Source organism: Dermacentor variabilis, chromosome 4 (assembly GCF_050947875.1).
Source record: "Dermacentor variabilis isolate Ectoservices chromosome 4, ASM5094787v1, whole genome shotgun sequence".
In the NCBI taxonomy this organism is placed as follows: domain Eukaryota; kingdom Metazoa; phylum Arthropoda; class Arachnida; order Ixodida; family Ixodidae; genus Dermacentor; species Dermacentor variabilis.
The window spans coordinates 38883030-38894488 of NC_134571.1; the positions used below are offsets into that span (position 1 = coordinate 38883030).

At 41.4% G+C, this 11459-nt stretch overlaps 1 protein-coding gene across 1 annotated transcript in view; it reads left to right on the plus strand.

Moving 5' to 3' along the window:
• Positions 1-11459, plus strand: part of LOC142578969 (serine/threonine-protein kinase DCLK1) — a 58096-nt gene extending 46637 nt beyond the window's left edge. Inside the window, exon 17 of the mRNA XM_075688721.1 lies at positions 10684-11459. The gene's annotated coding sequence lies outside the window, so the exon portion shown is untranslated. The remainder of the gene's footprint in view (positions 1-10683) is intronic.

Below are 11459 nucleotides of genomic sequence, written 5' to 3' on the forward strand. Positions count from 1 at the left end.
TTAGCATTATGTAGGTGGAGTCTTAACAACACGATATTGGGTAATATGTTTCTTCTTTGCTCATTCCGAAAGCAACCTGTTAGCCGTGCATGCATGTTGATTAGCTTACCCGACAACCACACCATGATTGATAAACTGACTTCTTTCCTTGATATGCTGCTGTGCTGTAGCCTATGCCACAAAGTTTGTTCAAAGAGACGCTGAGGGCTAACACTGAATCATTCTAAACTGCTATATTATCCTTCTAAAAACCTTGCACATAGGTGACTAAAAGTTGGAGAAAATTGCAACGAACAGCGCTGCGCTTCCATAATTCAAATTGCCAGCTACACAAGGGGTGATGAGCATGACCAGACACTGCCCTTCACTGTGTACCAAGTTGCATTGTTTATGAACAAAGGCCAAACAACCAGGAAGCGGGCCCAACAGTAAAGTAAAAAAACAAAACATAGAACATTGTGTACCATGCTTTGGCTGCACATTAAAGAAGTCAGGTGGTCAAAATTATTTCAGAGTCCCCACTAAGGCGTTGGCATGTAAAACCCCAAAGCTCAAAATATTTTTTCCTCACAGCATATTACCTGTGCAAACATGTTGGCAATCTCGGACATCATTCTCTAGTGACGTTACCGTTTTTGCTTATCTTTTGAGCCAAAGGGCCTCGCATAGTGAGCGCTGTACTTGAACAAATAATGATGAGAGAGTGTATTGGGAAAATTTAGTGGAGAGGATCACTTCCATAGTAAATTTCTATAAATTGAGCCAAACTCCATTTTCTTTCTTGTTTAAATATAATGTAATCGCCTCTTTATTATCAGAGGTTCACAACAATTTGCTAGTTCTAAACAATGCATCATCAGAAGCAAGTACCCTATTTTCACAGTGATGATACAATAGTTACCCTACATTTACACCATATTTTTTCTTCCAAAAGCTTCATTCTAAGTTAAGGTAACGCTTTGGACATATTGAAGTGCTAGTCTACCTAGCTTGTCCTAATGTTTGACTTCAGTGTCCCTTTAAAAAAGGATGTCCTTAAGTTCTAAAACTACTGTTTCTTTTTAATGGCAGTCAATGCCACATTGTTACAAGGGGTTTACATAATGACAATCCCTTAGCCCTTTTAACATGATGCTTACAGCAGCTCAAAGGAAGTCCTTGTAATACGTAAACTGCGCAATAATTCAAACGCTTTGTAACCTGTGCGCAAGACCCGCTATGTAGAGCTACATTCTACAGGTGCAGCCGTGAAGTGCACATCTTATCACCTGACTTAGGCCGCAAGGTAATTGAATCATCTTTTTTTTTTTCCAGAGTTTTCACATTAGAAAACCTTGTGCTGGCTGGCTTACTGTGTTGTTAGTAGACATGGATGTGTGCACATTTCAGAATGTTGTTTTTCTTGAATATAGATTGAGTTGACCCTAAAGCCTTGGGACACTTTTTTTTTTACTTGTGGCTTAAAAAAAGGTGTGTGGCTTCCGTGTCAGTTCATATTCACACTGTGGACATCAAGGAACAACAGAGACATTGTACGTCATGTCTTGTGATAATCATTTACACAGTTTACATTTACACTATTGACATGAGTACTGGGCAGTGCATACTGAGTGACTTGCATTACAAGGGTAAGACTCGTCTACAGATGCGTGATGCAACGCAATCATGATGTTGCATCTGCATAACCTTGGCCCAAAGTAATGTAGCTGCATGTGCACTTTGGTTCCTTAAGCACCCACTCGGATTGCTCTGGTGAGAGGCTTCATGTGCCAGTGCTTTGAAAAAAAAAGATAACCAATACATCAGTTTATGGGCCAGCCTAAATAGTAGTGCTCTTTACTGTATCTGGCATTTTATGTGTGATGACTGTACACATCTATTCATTATGTCTTGGGTGAAAAACATATTGCTGATGTTCCAGTGATTTATGGGCCAGCTTGCTCTCGTAAACCTTTGAAGATGTGGAGTTTCATGCATTTTGCAGAACATTGGAAGCTGTGGTAGCTCAGTGGCTTTGCATTGAGATTGTGCGACAGCTGTGTTGTTAAATGCTTATGTGCCTAAATTTAAGTGCGAGTTCATGAATGCCAAGTGATCAAATTTTATTTGGATCCTTCTGTGCTACATTGTGTCTCATAGTTCACGGTGCAGTTTTGGAGCAATGAAGCCCAAAAATTAGCATAAGTTTGGAAACAACTGCATTTGCTAGAAGTTCAGCTGTCACTTCCAGATGCAAAAGATTATACATATGTATAAAGAAATGTCGCACGCTTTATTCTTTCCAAATTTTCCTGGGGTTTTGTCAATATCCTGTAGGTGTTGTCAATATCCTGTAAAGTGACATCTTATTTTAAACATGTTTAATGTAGAAGGCACAGTCCTCCAGTTAGAGGTGCCAGTTGGTGGTTTAAAGTATGGTTGTCCATGCCAAGCAGTGAAGTTAGCACAGTATCTGTAGTTGCTTGCAGCCACTGTGCACATTATAGTAGAACCATAATTTTTGTGGCATGTGTGGGACTGTAATGATAAAATGTAGCAGCTGCTAATATGCAGACATGCAATACGCCAAATGTGTTGTCTTGAATGCTGGGCTTCAGTGGCATCATAACGGACAAAGCATATTAGCGAGCCTCTGTTGCCACTCTTGGTCATGTGGGCACTCTCAATGCTTGTTAAGCCAAGGAGCATCAAACTCGATGTTTATAATGCACTGCTGCATTACCTTTTCAATTGAAATTAACATGAATTAAACTAATCATAGTTGAAATTCTCAAGCAGCATCAAAGGTTACTGTTACTACAGCCATCTTAGTCACCAAATGTGGAAGAAGGACAGCAACATAGGACAGTATAGATTGCAGCAGAAGGTTTGTGTTAAACATAGCTTAGCACTAGCCACTGTTGCTTGGCATCGGCTTACTAAGCAACCTGTTAAACTAGCTTGTTTAATAAGCCTTGGTCACTGGGAAATATATCAATATATTTTGACATGGCCTAATAATAAACAATTTTCAGTTTCACCCAAAGAGCAAAGCACTGACTGCGATAGTAAGGTTTATCGTTGCACTTAAACTCCTCAGGCAATGTTTTAACTATACACAGGTTCGACTAAGTTTCTAGCACCCTTAAAAGCTTTAACACACCATGTAGGGCCTGTTATGACATCACACAGGTGGCACTATGCTGCCTGTAAAGAACCACACCAGTAAAATTGCATCACATTCAGGTTTGAGCACTGATATCGTTTTGTATTTTTAGCATTTAATAGTCTGCGAAGATCTAAGATAAAAAGCATGCACTGTGTGTGTTATGTTGCATGACATTTGTTTGTGGGCTGCCATTCTCAGAATTCTGAGGATTAATTTAGTCAGGAACGTAGTGGTTGAATAGTGTGGCAATATAACCTGTGTATATGGCATGGATAAGCATATAGCATGCATATACCTTAATATATGTAGAGCCCCACGCCGATGACAATGATGAAAATTCACTTGGAGTGTCCATATAATTGCTATCGCAATAATAGGGTGACATAGTTCATTTAAATTATGCACTCATGTTGTTGAAGCCATGTTTACTAACCAAAACATTCTTATTTAAACCATGCAGGATGCAGTAGTAGTTAGTCAGACCAACTGCTCAGTGAGAATCGAAGTGGACCATGCAACAGCAATGCACATCAATTTCTTGCAAATATTTTGATGGAAATTGGCCTTGATAAGCCTTGAAACTGCCTGCATCATAATACTTTATATGCTGGTGCAATGGCAGTGGCTCATGATTTGCATTGACCTGAGTGAATTTGTTGTATGAAAGTAGTAAAACACAAATTATTTTAATTGATAGTTATAAGAAATCACACAAATTGTTGTCAATAAACTAGCAAAATTGAAGGAAGTGGGCTCACTGTTTGGCTGGCTGGACATCCCATAGAAGTGACTACAGATGTGTGATTGAATCTTCCTGAAATGTGTATATCAATGTTCAGATAACTCTTGACAGCTGATTGTAGTTATAAACATGAGCGAAAATATAACGAATAGCTTTTACATCTTAAAACTATGTAATGTGTTACACATTGTAGTATTGATTGTACTTTTGCATGGCCCTTATTTGAACCACTTATTATTTGTAAGCTGCTAGGAAAGGTGAAAATTTCTCACTGGACAGTGCTTTTATCCTTTGGGCTAGTGCATTTGCATGTCACAATGAATGTTGCAGGCGCTGAAAGTTTGCATTCGACAAAAAAAAAAAGTATCAGTCTTGGCATTTTATTGATGCCTTCATGAACATGTGCACTCACCATAGTGCATTTTTGAGCTGTCATTTGTCTGGTTTAGCACATCTGGTCTGATGGTTGATCGATATAGATATCTCACACAAGTTCAGTAGTCTGTGATAGCTGGACTAATTTAAGGCACTCTTGAAGATATATGTTCGCACTGAAGCATATGTTCCTCTCAATATGAACATATTTTGTGAAGCATCATACTTTGTCCTGTAGTGTTTTTTGTAGACCTTTATTATTGGGTGCAAATGCAGCTTCTGCATAAGACTACTGTCAAAACTTCAGGGTTCGTGTGCTAGCGGCGACAAGCGAAAGGATGTGCAAAATTAACGGCTCTTACCCTTCTGCTTTGTTTGATTTGGTTAATCAAGTTCTGTACAGATTAACAGTTTGGAACTAGCAATAACAATTTTTGTATGGGCTTGAACACACTAAAACGTTTGCAGTAGGTGTGATGTGAGTCCCTTGCATTTATTAATAGAAAAAAAGTATTGATAACTGTATGGAAGCTAGAACAAGTGCTTTCTTTTGTTTTTTGTCTTGTATTGTTACTATGGAAACCTGTTAGTGATGGTTTAAACAAAACTCAAGTGGTATAATTGTAGATATCTGTGTTCTTGCCTCTATATTTAGTTGAATGTGAAGTGCTGCATTAGGTTGTGTGATTTAATTACTGGATGTCTATTGGAGCGTCTAGTGTGGTGAAACATGTTGGTGCTTCTTTTGATGTGCTTGATAGGTCTGCCTGTTAGTTGCACTAAAACTTGAGCACTTTTTACACCTAATTGTGTGTGGCGTACATGAAGTTTGCATGGTGCTGTGGCAACAACACCTTGCATCATGATAGTGCACTTGCTCTGGCTTTGCAGAGTGAGCTGCGTAACACTCAAAATTAGCCTCCGCCAGAATAAAGGTTTTCGCTACAACAAAACAATACTAATAGTATACATTTCCTCTCAAACAAGCGTCCCGTAACAGAACTATACGTCAGCAGAGTGCTAATTTGAATGAAAGTCCTTTACCACAGGTCATACAGCAAACGATGTGCAGCAGCACTCATGTGTCCTATTCTAAGGCGCTGTTATTTTTCTCACCCATCAGAACAATGTTTCAGCCCATTCTAGCTTGAACACGGTGTCGTCAAAACATTGCCACAAAGACTGCTGCATACCAGCTACGGCTCTCTCATTGTGGCATTTTTTTAAAATCCTTAGATTGATTGTATTTGTGCTACTGTCTGCTGTTAAAGAAAGTTTCCACAGTTATTACATTTAGTAGGCCAAGTCAGTATCTCTAGTAAATACTTGTATTTGTTGGTGTCCGCGCATGGTGTCGCTAGACGTCACCAATGGCTTCGTGCACATTTCCGGCACCATCTTGCACATGATATTGCCTTGGTGTACAAATGCCAACAGCCAAGTATCTTGAGCAACAACTTCAATGCAGAAAATGTTTATAGTTTTGTTCAGACATAAGAGAGAAGAAATTCACATTATGGCTAATGCTTGGCATAGCACTGACACTGTACTACGTGCATATGTCAGCCCTCCATTATATTGCACAAAGAATTATGCCTTAACAGTTACCTTTTGCAAGCACTTGCACATGTCCATGATTTTCGGGTGGGTACTGCCTTCCCTTGAACACACTTGGATAATTTTGTGTCTTCCTCCTCTTCTGTCATTGTGCAACCAAGCTTTCATTTTATATTCAGCATTTGTGCTGCCCTTTTTCTTTCATTTCTTCTTGTGTCCGGTCTGTAAAATGAATCCCTACCAACTTTTGTTCTATACTTTCAGTCATGCTCAGTGGGTGTACTTCAGCTAAAGTCGGTGGCTATACTTCATTTTATACGCATTTCCCCGGTGATACCAACATGGTCATTCACGGCAAATAGAGAACTTATGAAATGCTGAAGCACCAGGGCTAGAGGTCTTAAGCACATCGCACGGGTTGTTTTTTCTGGCCCGAGCCCTGCTTAGTGGCTTTAAACCTGACCTGCGCCTGCCCTAGGCACGAAAGATTCAGGCCCGAGCTGGCCTGGTACAGCCCAGTAACTCTTGAGCCTAAACAAAGCACAGTCCTGTTCTCGGTTATTGTGAAGATACCAGATAGCCACACAGAGGTTCCTTACTAGAGACAAATTTGACTGTGTCGGGTTTTCCACTATAGTTGCTGCTGACAAATGAACAGGTAAAGAAAACACATCCACTGTTTATTATACTCGTGCACTTTTGTGTGATATGAATACCTGTACTATATTTGCCAAATGTTCGTACGGCAATATATACAAAAGGCACAGCTGTCTGCGCTGGCACACGTTGCTAGTCATTTCATCTCTTGACACTCTATGAACCCCCATTGCAACGTCCATTGCTAGAACTTGAGTGAATAAAATTGCCGTGAACGTAAATTTATATATGCTTGTCTATTGGCTTTCAGAATTTAGTAATACACTGCTGCAGGAAGCTTTTCTATTTATTATAAACAGGTTACACACAAAGGTAACACTCACATGCAACCATATTGCGGCCAAGGAAATATTTTTTATTTATTCGGCATCATTCTTGATGTCACTTACTCAGCCAGAAATTCAGGTATCGCCGTTTTGCATTGTGAATGAATTTCGGCAGCTCTCTATCATCATCAGCAGCCTGGTTACGCCCACTGCAGGGCAAAGGCCTCTCCCATACTTCTCCAACAACCCCGGTCATGTACTAATTGTGGCCATGCCGTCCCTGCAAACTTCTTAATCTCATCCGCCCAACTTTCTCCCGCCCCCTGCTACGCTTCCCTTCCCTTGGGATCCAGTCCGCAACCCTTAATGACCATTGATTATCTTCCCTCCTCATTACATGTCCTGCCCATGCCCATTTTTTTTTCTTGATTTCAACTAAGATGTCATTAACTCGTGTTTGTTCCCTCACCCAATCTGCTCTTTTCTTATCCCTTAACGTTACACCTATCATTCTTCTTTCCATAGCTCGTTGCGTCATCCTCAATTTGAGTAGAACCTGCATATTGAAAAGAATTTGCGCCAAAAAAACAACACACACCAGAAAGACGACGACACCACGGGCGCTTAGCGCCTGTGGTGTTGTCGTCTTTCTGGTGTGTGTTGTTTTTTTGGCGCAAATTCTTTTCAATATGCAAGATCACCAACTAGCCCAGCAGTTAACTCTTCTGAGTAGAACCCTTTTCGTAAGCCTCCAGGTTTCTGCCCCGTAGGTGAGCACTGGTAAGACACAGCTATTATATACTTTTCTCTTGAGGGATAATGGCAACCTGCTGTTCATGATCTGAGAATGCCTGCCAAATGCACCCCAGCCCATTCTTATTCTTCTGATTATTTCCGTCTCATGATCCGGATCCGCCGTCACTACCTGCCCTAAGTAGATGTATTCCCTTACGACTTCCAGTGCCTCGCTGCCTATTGTAAATTGCTATTCTTTTCCGAGACTGTTAAGCATTACTTTATTTTTCTGCAGATTAATTTTTAGACCCACTCTTCTGCTTTGCCTCTCCAGGTCAGTGAGCATGCATTGCAATTGGTCCCCTGAGTTACTAAGCAAGGCAATATCATCAGCGAATCGCAAGTTACTAAGGTATTCTCCGTTAACTTTTATCCCCAATTCTTCCCAATCCAGGTCTCTGAATACCTCCTGTAAACACGCTGTGAATATCATTGGAGATATTGTATCTCCCTGCCTGACGCCTTTCTTTATTGGGATTTTGTTGCTTGCTTTATGGAGGACTACGGTGGCTGTGGAGCCGCTATAGATATCTTTCAGTATTTTTACATACGGCTCGTCTACACCCTGATTCCGTAATGCCTCTATGACTGCTGAGGTTTCGACAGAATCAAATGCTTTCTCGTAATCAATGAAAGCTATATATAAGGGTTGGTTATATTCCGCATATTTCTCCATCACCTGATTGATAGTGTGAATATGATCTATTGTTGAGTAGCCTTTACGGAATCCTGCCTGGTCCTTTGCTTGACAGAAGTCTAAGGTGTTCCTGATTCTACTTGCGATTACCTTAGTAAATCGTTTGTAGGCAACGGACAGTAAGCTTATCGATCTATAATTTTTCAAGTCTTTGGCGTCCCCTTTCTTATGGATTAGGATTATGTTAGCGTTCTTCCAAGATTCCGGTACGTTCGAGGTCATGAGGCATTGCGTATACAGGGTGGCCAGTTTCTCTAGAACAATCTGTCCACCATCCTTCAACAAATCTGTTGTTACCTTATCCTCCCCAGCTGCCTTCCCCCTTTGCATAGCTCCCAAGGCTTTCTTTACTTCTTCCGGCGTTACCTTTGAAATTTCGAATTCCCCTGGACTAATTTCTCTTCCATTATCGTCGTGGGTGCCACTGGTACTGTATAAATCTCTATAGAACTCCTCAGCCACTTGAACTATCTCATCCATATTAGTAATGATATTGCCGGCTTTGTCTCTTAACGCATACATCTGATTCTTGCCAATTCCTAGTTTCTTCTTCACTGTTTTTAGGCTTCCTCCCTTCCTGCATTCGGCAGCTCATTCCTGCAATTTCGGCAGCTCTCTCTGCTTTCGGTTTAACATGTATAGAGTTAAGCTCAGTGCATGTACAGCATAGACAACACGTTTTTGGTTTTTCTCTCCATCAAGTTGTCAAATTTCTTCCTTTGTGCTAATTTTCAACGAACCCACATAGTGCCATAAAGAACGAATACTAGGCAGTGAATACAAGGGTTGCACCATTGAATGTATCAAAATTTTCTTGAAAAAATGCAGTCTGAGATTAAATTTTTCTGCGTTCTTAATTATTTTCTGCATCCTTTTCACCAATGTTACAACTTTCTGCAGCAACTGCGTTGGTTTTATGTATGAGGCTTGACGCAAAAGCTCGTGCACTACACTTAATAGATTTGCTTTCATGAACTTTCACTTTGCATCAATGTGGTCGCCCACAGTGCACTGGTCCCACCTCTCGTTCCACTGCCGGATGCTCCCCTGGGAAGTCCTCTCTGTTAAACGCTTCAGCAGTGATGTCGTTTCCATTTTAACTGCTGTCTCGTCACATCTCCGAAATCCCGGCCGTGAAGTACCAGTTTGCATTTGCTGAAGAAAGAAAAAACCCGGCAGAACCCATCTCATGTCGACGTTAATGTGATTAATATTAAAACAATGTAGTGCCACACTGTGTTACCACGAACCTAGTCTAGTAACGTTGGTTGCCACCTTGTCATGTATTAGGCATGTGCGGCTCTCGCGTTTCTCTTTGGACGTGCCGCGCCATCCGGCGGCGCCGGTGCGTACGAACGCTGAGAATTGTTCGCCCACTGCCCACACGCATTCTTGATGCAGTGCTAAAGCATAGGGCTATCGTGCTTGGGGAACATGTGTGACGCGAGTTCGACTCTGCTCAGCACCAGAGCAATTATAAAGGTTTTCTTTTTAATTGGTGAGCAGCAAAAAGATCAGCTACAGGCGCCGTGCCCCATACGTGCATTCCACAGACTTTTGCAATGTAGGTGCAGCTCTCCAAAAATGCTAATCGCATTAAAGGTCGCAGGAGTCTAAATCCCGTGAGCATGGGGAGGGTGTTCCAGCACAGTGAAGGAATTGCCTGCCAAAAAACTCAGGCGCTATCAATGCAGAGGGCACAGAGGCATTGTCGTTGTGCAGAATCCAGTGCCCGTCTTTCGACAAATTTGTTCGCACGCAGCGCAAATGATCCCTCAGATGCTTCAGGGCCGCCGTCTAGAAAACTGCATTGTAATTTTGACCTTCAAGTATTACAATGTTTTCTAGAGTATTGCAAAAGTCCTATTCAAAATGTATTTCACAGGGGTGTATAATATGAAAGTTTTGACATTGTCACATATCATGAAATGTAGTTTTTCATAATTGCGATTAGTTTTTCATGGCTCAGCTACAGAGTTATAAACTTGATAGTTTTGTTTTTCTCGACAATCTTCAGCTACAACAATTTTCAACGATCTTTATTATAAAATTGGCGACCTAAATAAATATATTCGTTTCTATCAGTCACTAGATTTTAACTTTTCTTTTAAATGCAACACTGCTCATTAAATTCGGTGCGGCAGTTGCCAAGAAAAACCATTTCTCCTTTCCCGTGTATTAAGAGCTAAAGAGCTTAGAACTTAAGAGCTTTAGAGCTAAAGCTTCCCCTTAACCTGGGAATTTGACCAAAGTTTCCCAGTACTGCGAAGACCGAAAAAAGTGGGGCATAGGGGGCCGCTCGTGGCAAATGGTAGCGTATTGCCAGAGTCCGAGGGGCGCCGCTAACGTACGCAAATGGGTGGAGCGTACCGCTATGCTGGGTCGTGGCCTACCTGCTCCTGCTCTCCCATATCTTTAAGGGTTCATTCACACCGTCGACTAGCAGGAGTGGTGCGGCGCAAAGCTTCTGAACCAATCAAATGCTCGGGAAGAGGACGTCTGTACACACTGCACCGTGGCGACTTACTGGTAGCGCTTGACGGTGTGAACATCGGTCGCCAGTGGGAATGAGCCCCAAGGGCGGCAGTTTTGCGAAGTTGCGAATACCAATAATAGGGCCTATTTCGTGCCCGACTGAAATGAAGCCCGAGCGCGGCCCAGGCCCGCGTCAAAACTTGCTTTTTTGTGGCCGACGCCTTTATGCTACCGTAGTTAAAGTGACACTAAAAGAAAAAAAAAAAAGAAAGTTCAGCGGTATTTGTAAAATACGCCTAATCAATAGCAAAACAGCCTCGCTCGCCGTGAGAGGAGGCTTGGTCGGTAAGCAAAAAAAAAAAAATTAATATTAATAATAATAAAAGTTTGCACGCAGAATCTTCTGTAGGAGTTATCGAAATGATGCGTAAGCATTTGTTGCGGATCACTTGCTGTTTCATCGTCGTATGCTGCCGTGTTTGGTATAATTGCGTGAAACACCGCGAAAGAATTGTGAAACGGAGAAGCGCACTTGCGAATCCGAAAACGAGACCAGCATGAGACGACTTATGGTACGTTGAGGCGAGTGGTAGCAATGTTCACTCATGTCATGGGTAACTTCCAGATGATGTGGACGTTGGATGAAATGAGATATTTTGTTAATAAAGCAGATATATACCTTTATTATGTGCACTGCATCTTGTTTTTTGCTTATTGCGTTTCTAATTCTTTATCTTCAAATTGGAT